Source organism: Halichoerus grypus, chromosome 6, assembly GCF_964656455.1.
Source record: "Halichoerus grypus chromosome 6, mHalGry1.hap1.1, whole genome shotgun sequence".
Taxonomy (NCBI): domain Eukaryota; kingdom Metazoa; phylum Chordata; class Mammalia; order Carnivora; family Phocidae; genus Halichoerus; species Halichoerus grypus.
In genome coordinates this window covers 112,722,005-112,746,605 of record NC_135717.1, presented here as the reverse complement: position 1 = coordinate 112,746,605, position 24,601 = coordinate 112,722,005, and the positions used below count along the sequence as shown (strand labels likewise).

The 24,601-nt window shown below is 36.4% G+C and overlaps 1 long non-coding RNA gene across 3 annotated transcripts in view; it reads left to right on the top strand.

Moving 5' to 3' along the window:
• The window catches only part of LOC118553022 (uncharacterized), a 275,664-nt gene that overhangs the window by 8,575 nt on the left and 242,488 nt on the right, over positions 1-24,601 (top strand). The window contains exon 2 of one of the 3 annotated variants that reach the window (XR_013449159.1): positions 10,369-13,876. The exons of the other annotated variants lie outside the window; for them this stretch is intronic. This is a non-coding gene — a long non-coding RNA (uncharacterized LOC118553022). Of the gene's footprint in view, positions 1-10,368; positions 13,877-24,601 lie in introns of those variants that run through there. 3 annotated transcript variants of the gene reach the window in all.

The window sequence follows — 24,601 nt, the reverse complement described above, 5'->3', positions numbered from 1 at the left end:
TTTGCAAAAAAACTTTCAGAAATCAAAATGTCACTTTAAGTATTATTAACAAGGCCACAAATTACTAAGACAAACAGAATTATAATCAGAATTACAGCCTATAAAAGTTATGCTATTTTCACAGGGTATAGCAACACTGAAGTCCCAAGTGTCTAACAGGACTAATTTTTAAAAAATCATATTTGCAAAGGCAGTTTTATCATACAGAGTAGAATTTTATCTGCTTTTCTGCAGCTACAGGGAAGAGAGCACATGATTTCCTCATTTAAGCTTCCTAACTTTTTTTCAAGCCAGCAAATAGAAGTGCCTAAGTACTAAAATTCCATTAGTTATTATCAAGAGAGAAGAGCAGGTACAAACTTAAAATTCAAAAAAGAGCAGAAAGATAGTGAATGTTAACAAATGGAATATGGAGCATGTAACATCTTGTCTCTACAGGTAATAACATAAGTAAAGTTTATCACAGATTAAGATGTTTATTTGAGAGAGTCTAAACAGTGTATTTACATAAGGTAGACTTTAGTAAAAGGCTTATATATTTAAATCACCTGTTATTAAAACTTTATGAATATTTTTAGTCTTTATAAAACATAGTTTACAGTTACAGATAGTTTTCCATGGTTTGGGAACGCTATTTGTTATTTTCTTCCTGTCCCTTGACCCATCCATCAAATTATTTTTGTAATTACCAAGAATTTGCAAACAGAGGCTCTATTTTTCAGGTATTTTCTGAAAATGTGAAAAGTGTTAAAAGTTTGTGTTTTCAGTGCTTTAGGAAATATTTAGGAATACATTTTTTAAACTCTGTATGCAAATCAGCATTTTTCAGAGTGTGCCATGATCTGCTTATAGGTTGTTAGGAGAAAAAAAAAAAGCAGTTACATAATTTTGAAAAGTACCAAGTTAAGCAAAGTTATAATTCTTTTTCCATAAGACTTCTCAGGGCCTTTCAGATCCTCCTATTTTATCCTGTGGGTATTTCCTATTTTCCAAATAAACCTGGCCTTCTGATACAGTTGATAGTCTATCAGAAATACTGAAAAGTGGTCTAAACTTTGTTAAAAATTGAACACAAATGTCAAAAACGAGGAGCTGATTCTGTGTTTGAGTGTGAGCTTATTGAGGGCAAGGATCACTATTCTTTGTAACCCATATTGCATAAAACCAATATAATATGCTAAGTATACATTATTAAATAAGTTAATACAGAACCAAAAACTCTTGAAAGTCCACTTTTAAAGTCTATCCTAATTAAGCTTCTGATTTGCTAAAGTTAATTATATAAAATAACATATATTTTCTTATGTGTTATTTTTTCTTCATACCTGAAAGAACTAGAATATTTTTAAATGGTCTATTTTATAGTTTTATATTTAGGATGGTGACCAGTTATTTTATCTCTGTTGAAGAGATGTAGACCTAACCACATAATAGATCTGTTCATAAACCATGAAGCACTTCAAAATTGCTAGGTACAGAAATCAGAAAATTTACTCACACCTACATTTCATTTCACCCTAACATTTATTCCTCTGGGAATCTGAAACTTTTCCCATATCCTTCTTTAGTCTTGCTCCTACCTCCCAAGAAAACAATTTGTCTATGTTTCCGTTCCTTTCTTGAGTCCAAATAATTTACCAGAATTCATGGAATCCCCTGCCATTTCCTATTGCCTCATTAAAGATCTTCTCCCAGTGTTTTCCCATTAGATTTACTTCCTCACTTACCAGAGGCTCCTTGGAGGTCTTGAGGATTTTTTGGATGTGCTAAAGAGTACTGAGTACACCTAATCCAAAATGAAGAGACTTCATTGCTATGCTAGTTGTAATAGGTCCTCACTCTAGAGGGAGAACATTTTGGAGCATCTCAGTTACAAAACATGGTGCATATTTATAGGGAATCTAGTGAACATTGTCACCTTTTTTATTAGAGAAAAGGGAAATTTGAGTGTTTCTTGGAGATTTAGGGGCCTTTAAGGTACTCAAAGAATTTTGTAGATTTCAGCTGGAGATGTAGTTGATATTAAAGACCATAGCCATAATATAGTGTCAGGAGCAAATAGGAAAAAGAAAAATATATGAACAAGTTCTTTGAATTAAAAAAAAAAAATGGGAGTGGCGCCTGGGTGGCTCAGTTGTTAAGCGTCTGCCTTCGGCTCAGGTCATGATCCCAGAGTCCTGGGATCGTGCCCCGCATTGGGCTCCCTGCTCAGCGGGAAGCCTGCTTCTCCCTCTCCCACTCCCCCTGCTTGTGTTCCCTCTCTCGCTATGTCTCTCTCTGTCAAATAAATAAATAAAATCTTAAAAAAAAAAATGGGAAAGAATATTACGATCTATCATTAAATTAGTTTCAAAATAGACACATTTGAATGTCAGGCAAAACATAGGTTTTCTTAATTGGATTATTCTTTTTAGAGGACACTTACTAGGTAGTGTGAAAGTTATATTTTAATGATTTAGGCATCCGTTTTGCAGAATCTTGTAAGAATTTCCTGTGTAAGAAAGAACCTTTTAACAAGGGCTATTTGATAAAAAATGTTTCTAATGAAAATTACAAGATTTCCTGCCTTGATTGCCTTTTAAAATAAGAGCTTTTCGAGGAGTAGCTTAAATGAATCTGTCTTATCTTGTAAATAATAGGAGAGTTCCCTAATGCCCCTTAGAACCAGATGTTTCATTGCTGTTTTCTTCTATCTCCATTCAAACTACAATTTATGGAAGGCTATCAGCCAGACAACATGCTAAGATGGGAAACTTTAAAGAAGGTGCAGGGCCTGCCTTAAAGTTTTAGAGTTCATGAGTGATAGAAGGAAGGAGTGGACATAGAAATAGACTATAGTAGATCAAGGAGTACGATGGAGGTGTTGACTTTGCCTGGAGAAATCGGAGAGCTATATAGAATAAGGGATATTTGAGTGTATCTTATAAGAGTGTTCATAGTTGGTGGTGGAGAAGGGAAGGCTAGGGTATTGAAAGGCTTAAAGGCATGAAAATATATGGCACATTTTGGGAATGGTGACTAGTCCACTGTGGGTGAGCCCATTTCTGGCTTACTTAGGCCAGTCTGGGAGAAGCATCTATGATGTTATGGAATTTGGGCTTTTTTCCCTCAAGACTATCATTCTCAGCCATTTTTCTTTTGCCACATAAATGATAGATGTACGTATATGCAAAGACATGTGAATTCCTAGGCTCTCGCTTTTCCTGCAGTCATTTCCGTCCCATTCAAGCATATAGGAATACAAGAAAGGAAATTTTATTATTATAGAGAATTATAGAGATATACAGACTTGACTTTTTAAAATGTGTTTGACTTACAATTATTTGTGCACAACTGGTAAAAATGGTTATCTTGACTTAGGTTTAGAACAGAACAATATAATAGGAGACTGGAAATGAAGCTTGAGGATGGATTTGAGAAATCATGGGGAAGTACAGTTGTGAGGACAAGGGTAATTTCCAGGACTCATCCGTACTCTGCATGGGTCAATTCTAGTAATACTGCTTTCATATTCCCCTTCTTCACACACTCTTTGTCTCGCTGTCTCACATACACACGCTAACTACACATCTACTGCCTCCACATTGCTGTGGCCACTACCTCATCACTACCGTTCTCGCATAAATCAGGACATTTTTCAGTAGCTGTTTTGACATGGGGTCATGTCTCTTTGAAATGGCTGCTTAAAAATCACATTTTAAAAAAAATTAATAGGTATGCAGCAGATATCCTTGGCCCTCATATTCCTTATCCTTGACCATCTCATCCTTCTTATCCATCATTTAGATGATGAAGTACAATTTAGAGATGTGAGGATAAGTAAGATTATCTGTTGTACATATTACTTGGTATACTTGGTTAAAAACAAAACAAAAACAAAAACACCTTTTAGGCATCTTCACAATGTCCCTTGCATCAAAAGAAATACTTCAGAATGTTATGTACTACTTCAGTAACATTATCTTTTCCAAAAAGATGAATACTGATACTTATTTTTCTCTTCCTCATTCAGAGGCCCATTTTTCCTCCAAATTCTCCGCTAATATCCCTTTTATGCACTCACTCCAGCTCTCTGTTATCTTTCAAGAGAACAACACCTGAAATTGCCTGTTGATCCTTTGTGCGGATACACCAGGCTTCGGTACAAAAGTAGAACGAAGCTTTCTGGTTCTTATATTCTTAATGCTAAACAGCTTGGCTGGTATTTAGACTTTAATATCTCATTGATTTGGTGGTTTCAGACAATGATTTATAATGACTGATAGTTTACAGTTCATCATAAAATATAGAGCTTAGAGATCAGCTAATCATACCTACACATTTTATAAATGAGAAAATGGAGATCAAGAGCACTTAAATATTTATTCCTGATAATACACAAGTTAGGCCTAGAATGTCTCTTGATTCTGTGCCAGTGTCTTATGTTTTCTTCCCTTTCCTTTTTCTCTAATTTTGAATTGCATAATATATCTATATTTTTCTTGTAAAAAGTTAAAATATTATTGGTAGCTTAAGGCTTTGCCCCCAGAATCACAGCCTTCTCCCTAGCAGTAACCACTGTTAACCACTTTGATGTATGTTCTATTAGCACTTTTTTTTTGCATTTGCTTATGTAAGTGTGTGTGTGTCTGTGTGTGCATATATGTTACCTAAGTGGTATTTTTTCTATTAGTGAATTTTTCAGTGTACCCAGTCATCATGTAAGCATAGTTGGATTACTTCTTACAAATGTGTACTTTCCACTGCACACAGGGACACAAATCTGCTGCTTATCTGTCCTTTTCCTTTAGCCTCATTCAATGTTTGTCCATTTATTCATTCAATTAATATTAAGTGCTCATTACATACTACCTTCCAGGATTTTATATTACACTTATAAAAGTAAAACATGTACAAAGATAACTAATATTAAATATCAAGTTCCATTAAAGATGTATAAGAGATCATTCTGTTTTTTATCTCATTACCTGGAAGATCTGAATAGCATAGGAAAAGAATTTTAAATATATTATAGAAATTCTTTGATGTCATTTGTTAAATTCAGTGTTTGTTTAGCTTAAAAGTATTTTGACAAGACTCCACTTCAGCTGACCATAACTGGAGTATTAGAGCATCATAACTGAGACCTCAACTATTTTTGAATTTATGTAAGCCTAAGGCATAGCTTTAAATTAAAATGTCTGTCTTAACAGCTTTTTTTTTTTTTTTAAACTTCAGAGCCAGGTAGAATTGCAGAAGCTAACTGCAACCAACAGTCATCCACAATAAAAACATTGTCAGTAAAAACATATACTTGTTTTAGAATTGGGTCAGACATGAGCAAGTGAGAAACAAAAACTTCTGGGTGTTGACTGATTTGAAAGTTTGCTCTCACTACCCCCTGATTCATTTATGGCATCTGGATATCTGAGCAGAGGAAATCCTGGATCTTGTGACTTAAAGAATAGAATCTAAATTCAGATCTAACCATGTACACAGAGCGCCTACTTGTGCCAGGCACATTCACATATGAGGTTTCATTCAGTCACTCCTAGATGATTGAGTCAGCTCTAAAAAGTTAAAATGGTTTTACTTGAAATGAGATTAATGTTCCCTGAGACCCAGCACGATAAAATAATTATTTTTCCAGTATGGTCATTTATTACAGCTAAAAGGAAATGTTATAAAACATTTGGATATTCCTCCTATGCTCCTCATTTAAAGTGAACAAATTTATAGCTCTTTCAATATGATCAAACCCTACAGTTTAAATCCTTTCTTTTGTAATTATTATAATTTACAATAATTTTAAGAATAGTAAATATTTAAATATAGAAGAATTGTCCAAAACTAAAATAGGAATTCTGGATCTTATCAGCTCCAGAACTAGTTTATTTTGAAATCTTGAGTGAACAATTTCAGATTTCTAACCTTATTTCTCTTTTAAATAGGGAAAAGACTTTCTACTGAATATGGTAGATTGAATTGCCTAAGAACCCTAGGTACAAGATACTGTATAAGTTTGAAGTGGTAACTGCTTAAAGTATATCCTGGAGGGAAGTGGTTTAGGTTGAAAGATGTAAAGTGGGCATAAAGAACATTCAACCTCATTGGACTTTAAAAAGGTATTCTTTTGCTGGGAGTGATAAGCCGTTAAGAACTATGTTCTTAAAAACAAATATTGCTCTTCATAGTTCTTTTAGAGAAAAAAACATGGGTGTTTGTATGTGATTCCCATGTATTGACTCTACAGTGGCAGACAAATCATCTCTTATCATTTGGATCTGAAGTGTGTCAAGACATCAAATGTTAATTAGGGTCTTTGTGTTTCTATGTTTAAAAGCATGGAACATAGGGGTGCCCAGGTGTCTCAGTCAATTAAGTGTCCGACTCGATGTCAGCTTAGGTCATGATCTCAGGGTCATGAGCTCAAGCCCTGTGTCGGGCTCCACACTCAACATGGAGTCTGCTTGAGATTCTCTACCTCTCCCTCCGCCCCTTCCCCCGTTCATGCACATAAACACTCTCTCTAAAATAAATAAAATCTTAAAAAAAAGAAAAAGCATGGAACATAGCTCAAAAAAAAAAAATAGTCTGATTCTCAAGGTCTTGCACCAAAGCTAAAAAGAAAAATAAACATTGGTAAATCAATTTGAATACAAAACATGTAAAATTCAGTTATAACCCTTTCTTACATATTTTGCTATTCTGTGACCTAAATTTAAAGTCTTGTCTGTAACTGTAAAAATGCTAATATGCAGTGTTTAATATTATTTATACTAGGTTAGGAAAAGTACCATGGAAGAAAAAGTCAGAATATTTTAAATAAGATGAAGACTGCTTGGTATACATGGAAAGAGATTATTTTGGTTTTTTGAAGGAATGGAGAGGGAAAGACAGAAAAAGTAGAGTTTGCCAATAGACTTGAGAGAGGTAAAGGCAGGAGAGAAAATAGGTGATATTGAAGTTTTTAAGAAGAAAAAATAATTGATATGATACCTAAGAGAAACTTGTAGTTAGTAGTTTTTATATACACAGAGGAGAAAGGAAAGCTGGAAGCCAGTGAGGAAATGGTAGCAGTTGATAACAATATAACAGGTATGGGGAATTTAGGTAATAGGACATTGAGAAAGGAATGGATCTTTAAAGTGCTATGGAGGAATGCCTGGGTGGCTCAGTCGGTTAAGCGTCTGCCTTCGGCTCAGGTCATGATCCCAGGGTCCTGGGATTGAGTCCCGCATCGGGCTCCCTGCTCCGTGGGGAGCCTGCTTCTCCCTCTGCCTCTGTCTCTCTCTCTCTCTGTCTCTCATGAATAAATAAATAAAATCTTAAAAAAATAAATAAAAAGTGCTATGGAATTACTGTCAAAAATTAATCCAAGGTCCACTGTCTAGTACCAATGACCAAAGAGCCCAGCACTTCAAGATACAGTGACTGTAATGCTATCTCATGAATTTTGCCATTTCCTGACTTCTTCCTACCTTTTTCGGATAACTCTATCTAAAATATCTTATTATTTATCTCCTACTCCCATACTGCATTAGAATATAAACTCCATGAGGTTAAGAATTTCTCTGTCTCGGGGCGCCTATGTGGTTCAGTCGTTAAGCGTCTGCCTTCAGCTCAGGTCATGATCCCAGGGTCCTGGGATGGAGCCTCGAGTCGGGCTCCCTGCTCAGCGGGAAGCCTGCTTCTCCCTCTCCCACCCCCTCTGCCTGTGTTCCTCTCTCACTGTGTCTCTCTCTGTCAAATAAATAAATAAATAAAATCTTTAAAGAATTTCTCTCTTTTTACAACTGTATCCTCAGTGCCTAGGATAGTATATAAAAAAAATGAATTCCAGATTGAACCATCAGTGTGTTGAAATGTAGCCTCTCATTTCAATATTTAGGATCAATAAATGAAAATCAAATAACTTAAATTTGGTAGGGACCTCAAAGGTCATACAGCCACTGTTTCTTCCACTATCTGTGGGGTCTTTTTTTTTTAAGATTTTACTTACTTGACAGAAACAGCGAGAGAAGGAACACAAGCAGGGAGAGTGGGAGAGGGAGAAGCAGGCTTCCCGCCAAGCAGGGAGCCCGACGTGGGGCTCGATCCCAGGACCCCGGGATCATGACCCAAACCCAAGGCAGACGCTTAACGACTGAGCCACCCAGGCTCCCCATCTGTGGGATCTTTGAGGGAGATTTTTACTACTCTGAGTCGTGCCTTAGGTTTGGGAATGACAGTTGTGATTTAGTGCTTTTCTCCTCTTTTCCTTTCTCCATTTCTCTTTTTTGGGGCTCCAAAGTAGATAATTTAACTAGTTTTTCCATGTAACAACACTGATCTGGTTCAGATCCCCCAATTAATGCAGGAATTCCTTATGTGGCATATAGTTCCAAGGGGCCCTTCTAGGAGTAAAGATTACACCATCAGGGTGTGTGCGTGTGTGTGTGTGCATGCACACATATGCACCTGTGTTTCATCCAAGAAATATTTATTGAACAGCTTTTATGTGCAAGACTAAGGATATAATGTGATGAAAGATACGTATTATGCTCTGCTCCCACAGAGCTTACAGTGTGGTGGAATTTTACAAACAACAAATGAAGTCTCTAAACTCTTTCCCTACCTTGTCTTTATTCTCAAAGTTGTTTAGAAAGAAAAGGCAGATTAATGAGAATAAATCAAGAACCATGGGAGTTAAACTTCCAATGAATGGTAGTAAGGGCAAATACCCATTTTTTAGTTTGCAGGGCCTTTAAATTCAATCCAGTTCATTCAATAAACACCTGCTGAGCATCTCTAGCCTTTGGCTAGATTCTGAAAAATGAAAGCAAAGTATGATACAGCCCCTATTCACAAGGGAGAAAAAAGGCAAATGTATACTCTTCAGTGTTTTAAGTGCCACATGTAACTGTCTTTTGAGTGATCCATTTCATTGGACAGTTTTACCTAATACAAAATCATTCAGACTAAATTAAAATCTGCCTCTATTTAATTTCTGTTTTCTGGTTCCAGTTTTGTCCTCTGCTCTTCATTCATTTATTCAACCCATAAACATTTTTGGGGGAACCACCATGTGCCATATGTCAACAGGTTTTCTTCATAAACAAATAGGACAGATCCTTGTTCTCAAAAAGGTTAGGATATAATTTTGTGACTGAGGAAGTTGCTTAACCTATAAGCTCACTTTCCTCCCCTGGGAATCAAAGATAGTATTAGTAATGACTTCTTAGGATTGTTGTGAGGATTAAATGAATAATGCATGCAATGCACTTAATACAGAGCCTGGTACACAGCTTTCAGCAAATGTTAGCTATTATTATTGGTGCATTTAAAGAAGGATCCCAATAAGTAAATTTAGTGGTTGCACGGTTGATATGAATGCCCTAACAGAAGTAAACCCAAAATGCTACAGGAATATACCAGAGAACACCTAACCTTGTCTGGAGAAGCTGGGGAAACACCCTGCAGGAGGAGACATCTGAACTGAGTATTGCAGGACTAAATAGTGGGGGTAGGAAGGGCACAGAGAAAAGTGAAAGAGAATAGTGCATTCTGGGTGCTTCAGGTTAGATGCTACTTTGGGAAAGCTACAATATGAATGGCTTTGGATGCCATGCTAAATAAAAATGTGTCATGAAGATAATGGGGAACTATTGAAAGCATGCTGCACAATTAAACTTTCTAAATTAGGGCAATGATGTAGGAGAGTAGAAGACTGAAGAGAAAATTAGGACTTGATGACCAACTAAATGCAAACGTAGGGGGAAAGGAAGAGAAGGTGTCAAAGATAATTTCTAAATGACTGTGTTGAGTGAGTGAAGGGCAATGACAGGGAGAATGGGGGGGTAGATAAGTTCAATTGCAGACATGTTGAGTTTGAGGACCGCTAGGCACTTGAATATTCAGATCAGGAGTTTAGAACTGGTCTAGGGCTACAGATTTGGGATTTGTGAACAGGTGTCAGTTGAAGCCAACGTGTATATACTAGGTAGAGGAAAGCCAACATTAAGGGGTGATCAAACAACTCAAAAATTGATTGAAAATGTCCAGGCATGTTAGAGGAAAATCAAGAAAGAGCACTATCCCAGAAACTAAGGAGAGAGTTGTAAAGAAGTTAACAGTCACCAGTACTGTGAGGATAAGAAAAAATTGTTCTTTGGATTAAGCAACTAGGAAGTCATTGGGCAAGAGCTATTTCAGTAGTGAAGGGACCAGAATGTAGATTGCCAGAGATTGTGGCGTGGATAGGAAGTGAGTGCAGAAGACACTGCCTGCAGGCCCCCTTTTCAAAAGCTGTGAAGAGCAGAGGAGAGATAGTGTAGAAACTAGAGGACAAAGAGCAAGTCTGGTTTATTTAAAGATCATGGAGACTTGACCTCCTTTCTGTGTCCACAGGAAAGAGCCAGGAGAAAGGGAGAGTTGAAGATACAGAATAGAGTGTAAATAAATAATAAGGAATTCCTAAGAAGGCAGAAGAAGTGACATCCTGTGGATTAATGTGTCTTGAACAAGAGAAAGGATACCTCTTCCACTAACCAGAGCTATGTGAACAAGGTACATCTAAAGGGGGGAGCAGACTTGAATTGTTCTATGATGTCCTTGAGGCCAGGTCATCTTCTGAGAGTTGATAAGGGGAGTGGGGATGGGACCGAGCTACAAGAACTTGAAAATGTCCCTTGAAAGGAGAAGAAACCTAGAAATAGTGGACAATGGTAGCATTGCCGTTTGGGGCCCCATGCTTTGTCAATGTCTCCCTTTAGTAACGGAGACACCCACAGTGAGCTGCACTAGATGGGATCTGACCAGCACAGTGCAAGGTAAGACTACTATCCCCCTTTAACTGTTAGTTCCCTGGTTTGGAATCTTGTACTTTTACTAATGTAGCTTCTGATTGGATGGGCTGTTTTTTAACAGGTCCTTCAAACTGAAAGGCCAAGAAAACCCATTTCTTCAGAAGCCAGGGTCAGAGAAAATTTTGAGTCAGTCAGAATTACTGTTCAAAGAACGAGCTACTTATAAAAGCCAAGAATTAACTCAAATTTTTGTTCAAATTTAATTAGAAACTCTCCTAAATATATTTTCAACATAGTGATAGACACAAGCAAGAATTAGTTGAAAAGTGAAGGCCTGGTTAATGTTTAAAAATGTCTGTTGAATATTGAATGCAGATGGCATAGGCATCAAATAACTATGCTCTCTGGATATGTCATTATTCCCAACCGTCAGTCACTGAGTTGGAAACTAGATTCAACTATAGATTGATTTTGTTTCTCAAAATATTGTTTTAAAATGTTCTATTCACTAACCATTTCCTCTTTTCTACCTGGCTACTTGACAGTCTTACGTTCATTCCCTTGCCGCTGAGCCCATTTGAGTTTGTTACTCCTGCTCCATTGTGCTCTACAATCTACCATCTCCCTAGATCAGCTCAAAGTTAAAACCAGTCATGTTACGTTAACCTCAAATACAGCTGCTTTTACTGAATCGCTAATTTGTGTGCAATCATCGGCTTGTACTGAGGGATGCAATAATAAAATATCTTCATAAAATATGTAGTTGTGATACTATAAGTAGTATACATTTTGATTTTGGGGGGACAGTCTCCATTTATAACCCGTTGTCCCAGCATAATGTCTAATAGTTCCCCTTCCACTGTCAAAAAATGCCACAGTTACATGATCAGGATATTGTTCTTTTCATTATACAATGTCCTATTTATGAGGTGCTTTGTGAGGAACTTTTGATCCTGTTCATAGAGATCAGTCATATCTGTGCTTCTGAACAATTGGGTTGTTTTTATTATATACACATGGTGACTCATAACTATTCAGGTAGCCCTTTTTAAGTTGACCTTAGAAAGCCAGATTTACCAGCTGTCTCATAACAAGCTCAATGGTAGACATTTCTATTTTAATCTTAGTTCTCTGTTTTTCCTTCTTGTTTCATTTCTCCTCACCTATTTCTAATTTGTATCTTGAATTTTATGCATTCTTGTCAGCTATCTTAAGTTCTTTCTGAGATAAGGCAGTGAATAAAGCATAAAACAAATATATTGCTTCTAGAACTTATCTGATATTCTTGAATGACTGAAAACAGCTTTTTTCAACTTGCCTGTTTAATGTTTCCCATTTTTGTCTCTTTCTTTGATCCGTGATAAGTTTTGAAGAGATTGTCAGATTTTGACTAAATTTTTGATACATTGTTAAGAGATGAAAGTTCCTTACTACAAAGTTGATCTCTGATCAATTTGCACCTTAAAACAAAATACAGCTGGTAACATTTTTCAAATGGTTTTATCTTCTGTGATTGCAGAGCTTGAATAGAGAGGCAGTCCAACTCAGTGGGGGGAAAAAGCGCACAAAAGTTTGTTATCAGATAAACCTATCCCTGCCACTTACTGTGTGACTCTGGGAAAGTCTCTTAAGTTATCTAAGTCTCTCATCTTTCACCTGTAGCTTATACATAATATTACCTAATTCTTAGAGAAATAAGACAACATGCATTCAGTACCTGGCAAATAGGTATACAGTAAATTTTACCTACCATTATTGTTGTTATCATTCCAATTTACAAATCACTGACAGTAAGGGTTTTGCACTTGGTAAGAACTCTGACTTCTTCTTCTTCTTCTTCTTCTTCTTCTATTTTTTTTTTTTAAGAAAAAAGGGTTTGAAAATTAAACTATTTATGACTTACCCACTGGCAGCATAGCAATCCAGAATATTTTTGAAAAGGCTCTCCCATAGCTAAACACTTAGGCACTGGATAAAGTACAATAAACAAACATTTTTAATTTATTGTGTAGCTTGCAAGAAGGTAAGGAAAACCCTCAAGATTCCCACCCTTCCCCAACAAAAATAAAGCACCAAGCTGAAATCAGAGGTGATTAAATGAGGAATTGTGGATACTTTGGGGTGACATGCCAAGATCGGGAACCTAGCATTTTGCGTATTATAAAGCATTTGGGTTCCAAAAAAGTAGGTCTCAACGTCCATACAAATAGAGGGAACTAATTCTGAGACACACCCCAACACTGAATGAAACTGAGACATGTGAAGAGGCTATAGCCTCAGTGAATGGATGACCTGAAGAAAATCCCCTGCAGTAACATAGGCAGATAAAAGACCGGTTTATCATTGTCATGACTTCAAGAGGAAAACAATAAAAATAATAGAATGTATAATCTATTATCATATGTGTCTGGGTTGAAATTTATACATTCCCCATGGCCAGAGCCAAGAAATTAAAATGATCCCAGGTTGGTAGCCCCTTTTGACACCCAGCAAAAATAATCAAATCTTTTCCACAGGAAAGCATTCTTTAATATAAACCCCTCAGAATTTCCTGAGAATAAATTCAGCCAAATATAAGTCCACTGTAAAAAAATTAAACAGCGGCACAAGGAATAAAAAACAACAGATTTAGACTTATAAGGACTTCAGATATTAGCATTATGAGATGCAAACAAAAATATAAATGTGAAATGTTTAAGTAAAAGAATTGAAAATATAACAAAAAAGGGACTATCAGTATGTGACCAGGCAGATTTTAAATGGAACCACATACAACTTCTAGGAAGAAAAATATAATCATTGCAATTTACAAAGCAATAGATAGGTTAAATGGTGGATTAGGCATAGTAGAAGAGAGAATTCATGAATTGAAAGATAAATCTGAAGATATTACCCAGAATGCATCAAAATTTTAACATGGAAAATATGAAAGGGACATGAAGATAGAAGAATAGAGAAAATAGGGAAATCAAAAATATCTTTTTTATTGACGTAAAGTTGACATACAATGTTACATTAATTTTGGGTGTACAACAGAGTGATTTCACAACTCAACACATTATGCTATGTGTACCGTAAGTGTAGCTACATCTGTCACCATACAACGTAAACAGTACCACTGAGTGTATTCCCTACTGTGCCTTTCATCCCTGTGACTTAATTCATTCCATAACTGGAAGCCTATACCCTCCACTCCACTGTACCCATTTCCCTACCCCCTTCTCTCTGGCAACCATCAGTTTGTTCTCCATATTTATGGGTCTGTTTCTGCTTTGTCTGTTTGTCCATTTGTTTTTTAGATTCCATATGTAAGTGCAATCATATTAGTCTGACTTAATTCACATAGCATAGTATCTTCTAGCTCCATCCATGTTGTTATAAATGACTAAATCTCATTCTTTTCTATGGCTGAGTAATATGGGAGAAGAAATACTACAGTATTATATATATATATAAATCCAGACTTCAGGAAAACATTGTTTTTCAGGTTCAGGAGGCCCCGTGAATTACAAGCAGGATAAATATAAAAAATCACATTAAAAAAAAAGAAAGAAATTGCATTTAGACATATTGCAAGGAAATTGTATTTATTACCTCCCAGATAAATGGATACATTGGTAGAAAGCCAGAGAAAAGAAGATAACTTTTAAGGGAGCAACAAGTAGATTAACAGCCCATTTCTCAACAGCAACAATAGGAATAGGAAGACAGTGAAAGCATATCTTCAAAGTACCAACAGAAGATGACTTTCAACTTGTAACAATCTACCCAGCAAAATTATGTCAAAATGAAAGTGGAATAAGTATGGTTTCAGATAAAGAAGAACATTTTATGACCAAAAAACCTTACTGAAAAAATTTTTAAAGGATGCATTTCAGAAAGAAGGAAAGTCTGAGATGCAAGCAGGAAAGATTTCTAGAGAAATTGGTGTGCATGTGCACAAATTTAAACATTGAATGTAAAAATAGCAAAATGAACCAGCCAAAAATAAGGGCCACAAATTACTTTGCTGTTTCCTTCTCTAAATTTTCTAATTTTGATGCTATAAAAGTTCTATGGATAAACTGTACAAAAAAATAAAAACAGGTATGCTGCTGCATGTCTCCTGGTGTATATGGTCAAGAAAATTAAAATTTATAAAATTAAACTGTCCTTTTGAAATAGCTGAGGTTTCAACATTAAGACTCTTTGTTTTAGGAAAGTTGTAACAATACCAGCTAGAAAGTTAGGAACTATTCTAGCTTCTAAAAACCATGGTGAAATGGAAAAGAGGAAACTGTTGTGCAGCATACATGTTCCCTACAATTTTTCTAGCACATACCCCTTTTTTGAGCCTGTGGTGCTCTCTTTTAAATACCTCTGCATGTATATTAGATCAATAAAAATGTAGAACATTAATTTTGTAGAGCACTAAGCAAAATTATAACCCAGCAATCAGGAATGATGCACACCACAATAACTCAGGAAAATTATTTCAAATTTGTCCTAATAGATTTAAAGGATAGTTACAGTCAAGATTTCATTTGAAAAATGTGATATGCCATTTGAGATAAGTAATGATTTTGGTATTAGCAAAACACTTAGCTACTTATTCATCTTTTCTTAATATATAATTCTTTGTGATAGCAGAAACTTCCTTATTCAGATGGAACTTAAGTTGGGCACTCGCTAGAATTTTCTAGTGAATACCATTTCTCTGCGAAATGTAAGGAACAATCCAAAAATGTGCCTTTGTTTTTATTATAGAAGTTATGTGCATATCTCAGTGGGAAGGGGAAAAGACACAAAGATAACTTTGTATCTTTTATATAAAATTACACTTTCATTTGGATGTGATACCTGGAGATATTTTATGGTGACAGTGTGCTTACATAGTGCATCTGTTACATGAGGTAAACTTTCTAGCATTATCAATGAAGACTCTTAGGTTAAGCTTTCAATGACCTAGGAGCAACAGTAAGAGACTCGGGCATTTAACAAGCAGGATGTTGACAATAGAAGAAATAAAAGAAGAATATAGGGAAGCAGTGTTCAAAAAATGAAATGGATACTCTTTCAAATTCCAGACCCTGACCCTTGCTTCAGCTATTATTTGAAACCCTAAAGAAGGTGACAGCAAAGTCAACTTCTTTGAGACTTTTGAATTTAAGATTTGTGATACTAAATTGTGAACAGCTTGAGGTGAAAGATGAGGTGGTTTTCAACCATGTTTGTACTCTCAATTTATATTTAAAATGTTTGCATCCATATTTATAAATTATATTTTTTCTAAAGTATTCTTATCCAAAACAAATACAAATAAAAAAATAAAGTATTATCCAGTTTTTCAATAAAACATGTATTAGTCCTATATGTAATCCTTTCTATATCTTAAGGATATATCATGATTCACTGTGAGATTTTCTACATTTTGTTGGTAAATTTTGCTAATAAATTTATTTATATAATGGTTATTGGTCATTTGAATAAATATGTTATAATTATTTTTCTGGGAATTATAATTAAATCTAAAGTTTTAAAATATTTTTACTGCAAATAATATTTATTCCTGTGTTATTTTCTTTTTTGATCAATCTTTCCAGTGTTTTGTGTTTTTACCTAATCATATAAAAGCTTTAAGATTATGGACACTGTTGATAAACCTCATTCTTCTTAAATCACTGTCATACTGATTTCTGCGCTTATATTAATTAAATTTCTTTTTCCCCCAAAAAATAAATAAGTTCTGTGATACTATATATCGTTTTTACAATGAACAGTTGGGGGGGGGCGGATTTGGATGAAACTGGTCAAAAGGTATAAACTTCCAGTTATAAGATAAATAAATTCTGGAGTTATAATCTACAACATGATGACTGTAGTTAACATTTCTGTATGATATATTTGAAATTTGCTAAGAGAGTAGATTCTAAAGGTTCTCATCACAAGGAAAAAACTTTTTGAGGGGTAACTATATGAGATGATGAATGTTAACTAAACTCATTGTGGTGATCATTTCATGCTGTATGTGGGTCACATCATTATGCTGTATACCTGAAATTTGTACAGTGCTGTATGTCAGTTACATCCCTTTAAACCTGGAAAAAATATTCCACTATGGAATATTATCCAGCTTTTTTTAAAAAAAGGAAATCCTGCCACTTGCAACAACATAGATGAACCTGGAGGACCTTATGCTAACTGAAATAAGCCAGACACAGAAATACAAATACTGCATTATCTCACTTATATATGGAATCCAAAATAGTCAAACTCATAGAAGTAGAGAGTAGAATGGTCAATACTTTGGGGATCAGGGAAGGGGCAAATGGGGAGATGTTGGTCAAGGAGTTCAAAATTTTAGTTATGCAAGATAAGTAAGTTCTGGAGATAGAATGTACAACAATGTGACCATATATTATATTGCATACTTGAAATTTACTACATGGGTAGATATTAAGTGTTCTCACCACAAACATTTTTTTAAATTTTTTTTTAAGATTTTATTTATTTGTCAGAGAGAGAACACAAGCAGGGGGAGCTGCAGGCAGAGAGAGAAGCAGGCTCCCTGCTAAGCAAGGAGCCTGATGCGGGACTTGATCCCAGGACCCTGGGATCATGACCTGAGCCAAAGGCAGACGCTTAACAACTAAACCACCCAGGCATCCCTCCACAAACATTTTTTTAAAAAGAAAATGTAGTGACACCACCAAGATGACACACCAAGAATGACAACATATTTTTGACTTTACTCTCCCACACAAGAACAACTAATAATTATTCAAGAACAAGACAGCACTAGAAGATGGGGGTGAGGCTGAAGCACCCCCCTGTACCTGAGAGACCAAGACAGACTGCATTACAAGGGTAAGAGCAGCCCTACATGTTGACTGCATTGCCCCTCCCCTAGACCAGCACAGGACCATGCAGAGAGGTCTGTCCTGAACCTCTGATTCCCCCAGTGGGAAAAGAGAACTCAGGGGGACAACCAGCCTCCCCAGCAAAGTGGGTCATTTTGTGGGAGCCTCTAATCTGATCTCATACCATAGGGATTGCAGAAGAATGTGCAAGGCTCAGCCACTGGGAATCTGAATGTGACAGGAGAGGAATGGGCTTGCAACATCCAGTACATGGATCTTGGCAGACTGAGTTCATACTGGCAGTGCCCAGGTAGTAATCCCAACCAGCAACTTTGCTTACCCACAGAACCAAGTTGGGGATGGACTCTCACCCAGGAACTTGGAAGGGTGTGGGTGTGCCCAAATTGGATCCTCAAGCAAAGAGTTTTGCTGGCCCTAGAGCCCAGTTTGTATATGCCTAAGCAAGGTGCTGAGTCAGAGCCCTACATGCTGTGGAGAGTGGCTCCATCTGACAAGAGGGCTGGTGACCACTCCTGGAAGTTGTGCAGTCCAATGGTGCTCTAGCTGAGAGGCAAGCAGGCAGAGCTGATTGTCCCCAGAGCAAAGCCAGTACAGAGCATGGAGTGTTCCCTTATTGTGCACAGGCAGGGGGGAGTAATTCACAGACAATGCTGAGAGTAGCTCCATCCCCTCCCAACCAGAGTGCCTGTTTGGGAAACTGAGGATAGCTTAGAGCATCTCCTCCCTCTCCTACCCAGGCAAAGGGACTGAGTCATAGCCTCACCTGCTGTGGAGAGTGTCTTCTAGCCCCATCTGACCATAAGTGCGGGCAAAAACATCTGAAAGTTATGTGGCCCAGCAGTACTCAAGTTGAGAGACAGGCAGACAGAACTGATAGTTTGAAGAGCAAAACCAGTGGCTCTGTTTGGCCAGGGAACTTGGCATGTGGGTCAGCTTGAGTTAAGACAACAAAGAGCTTTACCAGGTTTAGAGCAGCCTCTCCCCACTGTGCCCAGGCAAGAAATCTAATTCATAGCCTCATTACTGAATACAGCCTTTAGCCTATCCAACCAGGAACTTTAACCAGAGCACATGGGAAGCTGTGTAGCCCATTCAACTGTCCTCAGTACAATGACTCTTGAACAGAGAGCACAGTCTGTGGTTTCTCCATCTGCAGAGCAACACAGATGGCCTCACCTGACCAGGGAATTAAGTGCACACTGAAGCCTGATTTGGGCCCCCAAACAATGAGCCGTACAGGCCCTGGGCCCTGGCTGCTGTCCTGCCAGGGCAGGGAAGCTAATTCCCAACCACATCTATGACTGAATGTAGTAGCCTCACTTGGGTAGGGAACAAAGCCAGCAGTCCTACCTAACTGTTCTCTAGTCAGTAACCCACCACCCCCAACCCATCCCCAACCTTAGAGCTCAAACCATTTGCCTTGTCCCAAAGTAGACCATAATAGTAGACCCCACCTGCTGAAAAACATTACCAACAGACATATCCAGAAACCCAAACCGACCTGACAGGTAAAGAATTGTCTCTGTCAAGTAAATCTGTAAAGTCTGGAAAAGGAGCCTGATTACTCATGCACAGATACCAACATAAGGAATCAAAGATCACAAAAAATCAGATAAATATGACACCACCCAAAGAAACTAATAGAGCACCAGTAATTGACCCTAAAGAAATGGAGATCTACGAACTGTCAGATAAAGAGTCCAGAATAATCCTCTTAAGGAAGTTTAGTGAATTATAAGAAAACATAGACAACTAAATGAAGTTAGAAAAAAGTGCAGGAACAAATGAGAAGTTTGATAAGGAAATAGCAACCATCAAAAAAAAAAAAAAAATCCTAGACCTGAAAAATACAATAACTGAACTGAAGAATTCAACAGTTTTAAAAGTAGACTCAACCATGCAGAAGAAAGGATCAGCACCCTGGAAGATAGGACATTGGAAATTACTTAGAGGAGTAAAATAATAATAATAATGAAGAAAGCCTATAGGATTTATAGGACACAATGAAAAGAAACAATATTCACATTGTGGTAATTCCAGAAGGAGAAGAGAAAGAGAAAGGGACAGAAGGTACGTTTAAAGCAATAATAGCTGAGAGCTTCCCAAACCTGGGAAGAGAAATGGGTAACCAAATCCTTGAGGCCTAAGGGACCCTAAGTAATTGAACCTAAATAGGGTGAATAGTATTACACCAATACACAATATAATTAAATTGTCGAAAGTCAAAAGCTAAAGAAAGAATTTTAGGATCAGGAAGAGAAAAGAGAGAAGTTACATACTAGGGCACTCCCATAAGACTAGAAGCAGATTTCTCAATGGAAAATTTTCAAGCCAAGAGAGACAGGAATGACATATTCAAAATATCCAAAGAAAATAACTGTAAACCAAGACTTCTATACCTGGCAAAGCTGTGCTTCAGAAATGAAGGTTGGATAAAGACTTTTCCAAACAAAAGCTAAGGGAGTTCATTACCACCACATCTACCTTACAAGAAATAGTAAAAGGACTTCTTTGAGTGGAAGTAAAAGAACACTAATTAATATCATAAAGACACAAAAAGGTAGTGTAAATCTCAGTGGTAATGGTAAATATACAGTCATAGATTCTGCAATATGATGCACAAGCAACTCTAGTTTAAAAGTTAAAGAAAAATTAAAGTAGCAAAGGTAACCATAATTCAATAATTGATTACTAGTTACACAATATAAAAACCATGTAAAATGTAACAGCAACAATCTAAAATGTGAGAGGGAAAAGAAGTAAAAGTGTAAAGTATGAATTCTATTAAAGTTAAGTTATTATCAGTTTAAAATAGGGTGTTATGAGTTTAGGATATTTTGTGTAAGCCTCGTGGTAACCACAAGGGAAAAGCTTTAGTAATTACACTAAAAAACACAATAAAGGAATTAAAACATACTGATACCTAAAGACATCAAAACACAAAAAAGATAGCAGGATAAGAAACAAGGAATACTGGATCTATGAAACAACCAGGAAACAATGAAGAGAATGGCAATAGTAAGTACTTACCTATCAATAATTATTTTATTTAAAGATTTTATTTATTTGAGAGAGAGAGAGCACAAAAGGGGGGAGGGGCAGAGGGAGAGGCAGACTCCCTGCTGAGCAGCAAACCTGATGTGGGGCTCGATTCCGGGACTCTGGAATCATGACCTGAGCCAAAGGCAGAGCTTAACCAACTGAGCCACCCAGGTGCCCCTCAATAATTATTTTTAAAATAAACAAATTACATTCTTCAATCAAAAGAAATAGAATGGCAGAATGGATAAAAAACAAGACCCAAAACATGCTGCCTACAAGAGATTCACTTTAGCCTTAAAGACACACTTACACTGAGAATAAAGGTAGCAAATGGTAGCAATAACAACAAAAAAAAGGGTTAGCTATATTTATATCAGATAAAATAGACTTTAAACTAGAAATGGTAAAAACTAGACAAAGAAGGTCATTATATAATGAGAAAGGGGTCAATCAATAAGTATAACAACTGTAGGGGCTCAGTAGGTCAAGCATCCGCCTCTTGGTTTCAGCTCAGGTCATGATCTCAAGGTCATGAGATCAAGCCCCAAGTTAGAATCCATGCCCAGCACGGAGTCTGCTTGAGATTCTTTCCCTCTCCCTTTCCCTCCCCCTCTGCTCCTCCCCCATCTCTCTCTCTCTCTCTCTCATAAATAAATAAAATCTTAATATGTAACAACTGTAAGTATTTATGCACCCAACATCAGAGCACCTAAATATATAAAGCAAAAATTAATAGAGCTAAAAGGAGAAATAAACAGTAATACAATAATAGTTGGGGACTTTAATACCTCACACTCAACAATGGATAGATCATCCAGGCAGAGAATCAATAAGGAAACAGTGGATTTGAACAACACTATAGACCAAATGGACCTAATAAAATATACAGAGCATTCTATCCAACAAGACACACATTTTTCTCAAGCACAGATAAAACATTTTCTAGGATAGAACAACATACATTAGGCCACAAAAAAATCTTAGATAATTCAAGAAGATTGAAATCATATCAAGTATCTTCTCTGACCACAACGGCATGAAACTATACTTTGTTGAACAACCAATGGATCAAAGAAGAAATTAAAGGGAAATAAAGTTTCTTGAGACAAATGAAAATGGAAACACAACATGCCAGAACTTACTGGATGCAGCAAAAGCAGTTTTAAGATGGAAGTTCATGGGGCGCCTGGGTGACTCAGTTGGTTAAGCGACTGCCTTTGGCTCAGGTCATGATCCTGGAGTCCCTGGATCGAGTCCGGCATCGGGCTCCCTGCTCAGCAGGGGGTCTGCTTCTCCCTCTGACCCTAACCTCTCTCATTCTCTCTCTCAAATAAATAAATAAAATCTTTAAAAAAAAAAAAAAAAAGATGGAAGTTCATAGCAGTAAATGTCTACATTTAGAAGCAAAAAATATCCCAGATAAACAACATAATTTTATGCCTAAGGAACTAGAAAAAGAAGAACAAACTGAGCCCAAAGTTAGCAGCAGAAGAGAAATAACTAAGATTAGAGCAGAAACAAATGAAATAATGAAAAACAATAGAAAAGATAAACCAAACTAAGTTTTTTGAAAAGATAACAAAATTGAGAAACCCTTAGCTAGACCAGCCAAGGAAAAAATAGAAAGGACCCAAATCAACAAAATTATAAATGGAAAAGGAGCACTGGGTGTTATACGAAAACAATGAATCATGGATCACTACATCAAAAACTAATGATGTATTGTATGGTGACTAACATAACATAATAAAATAAAATTTAAAAAATAAAATGGAAAAGGAGACATTACAATGGATACCACAGAAATTCAAAGGATCATAAGAGGCTGCTATGAACAACTATATGCCAACAAACTGGACAATCTAGAAGAGAAGAAGAAATTCTTAGAAACCTATAACTTACCAAGACTAATTCAGGAAGAAATAGAAAACCTGAACATACCAATTACTAGTAAGAAGATTAAATCATTAATAAAAAATCTCCCAATGAAATAAAACCCAGGACCAGAAGACTTCATTGGTGAATTTTACTAATTTATTTAAATTTACTTTTAAAGAAGAATTAACACCAATCTTCCTCAAATTCTTCCCAAAAACTGAAGAGGAGTAAACCTTCCCAAACTCCTTTTTTGAAGCCAGCATTGTCCTGATACCAAAACCAAAAAAGAACACTACTTGAAAAGAAAACTACAGACCACTATCCCTAATGAATATGGTTTCAAGAATTCCCAATAATATACTAGCAAACTGAATTCAGCAGCATATTAAAAGAATCATTCAGCATGATCAAGTGGGATTTATCCCTGGGACACTGGGATATATCACATTAATAGAATCATATGCTCATCTCAATAGATGCAGAAAAAGCATCTGACAAACTTCAACATCCATTCACAATAAAAACTCTTAACAAATTAGACGTAGAAGGAATATATCTCAACATAATAAAGGTCAAATATGACAAGCCCATAGATAACATCATACTCAATGGTGAAAGGATGAAAATTTCTCCTTGAAGATGAAGGATAAGACAAGGGTGCCCTCTCACCATTCCTATTCAACATAGTCCTGGAAGTCCTAGCTAGAGCAATCAGGCAAGAAAAGGAAATAAAAGTTATCAGAATTAAAAAGGAAGAAGTAAAATTTTCTTTATTTGCAGACAACATGATTTTATATAGGGAAAATCCTAAAGAATTTAAAAAAAACTGTTAGATCTAATCAATGAATTCAGTAAGGTTGCAGGATAAAGGATATACAAAAATCAGCTGTGTTTCTATACACTAGCAATCAAACTTCTGAAAAAGAAATAAATTGTTCCCATTTGCAATAGCATCAAAAATAATAAAATACTTAGGAATAAATTTAACTGAAGAAGCAAAAAAAAAAAAAAAAAAAAGTCTCTTCACTGAAAACTCCAAGACGCTGATGAAAAATATTGAAGAAGACACGAATAAATGAAAGGGCATGCTGTGTTCTTGGATTGGAAGAATTAACATTGCTAAAATGTTGATACTACCAAAAGCCATCTACAGATTCAATGAAATCCCTATTAAGATTCCAATGGCAGGGTGCCTGGGTGGCTCTGTCTTCAGCTTGGGTCCTGGGATCGAGCCCACATTGGGGGGGGGGGTTCTCTGCTCAGCAGAGAGTCTGCTTTCTCCCTCTCCCTCTGCCTGCTGCTCTCCCTGCCTGTGCTCTCTCTCTGTGTCTTGTCAAAAATAAAATAAAATAAATAAATAAATAAAAGATTCCAATGACATTTTTTATAAAAGGAGAGAAAACACTTCTAAAATTTGTATGGAACCACAAAAGACCCCAAATAGCCAAAAAAAAAAAAAGAAGAAGAAGAAGAAGAAGAAAGAACAAAGCAGGAGTTATCACATTTCCTGATTTCAAGCTATGTAATAAAGCTATAGTCATCAAAACAATATGATAATGGCATAAAAACAGACACATAGAGCAATGGAAAAGAATTGAAAGCCCAGAAATAAATCCAAGCATAATGGTGACTAATATATGACAAAGTAGCCAAGACTACTCAATGGAGAAAAAGTTTCTTCCATAAATGGGGTAATTGGATATTCACATGTAAAAGAATGAAACTGGAACCCCATCTTAGACCATTCACAAAAATTAACTTGGAATGGATTAAGGATTTATTTTTTTTTTAAGATTTTATTTATTTATTTGACAGAGACACAGTGAGAGAAGGAACACAAGCAGGGGGAATGGGAGAGGGAGAAGCAGGCTTCCCACGGAGCAGAGAGCCCGATGCAGGAATGATCCCAGGACTCTGGGAAGGCAGACGCCTAACGATGGAGCCATCCAGGCGCCCTGGATTAAGGATTTAAATGTAAGACCTGAAACATTGAATTCCTGGAAAAAAACATAGGAACAAAGCTCCTTGACATGATCTTGGTAATGATTTTTTGGA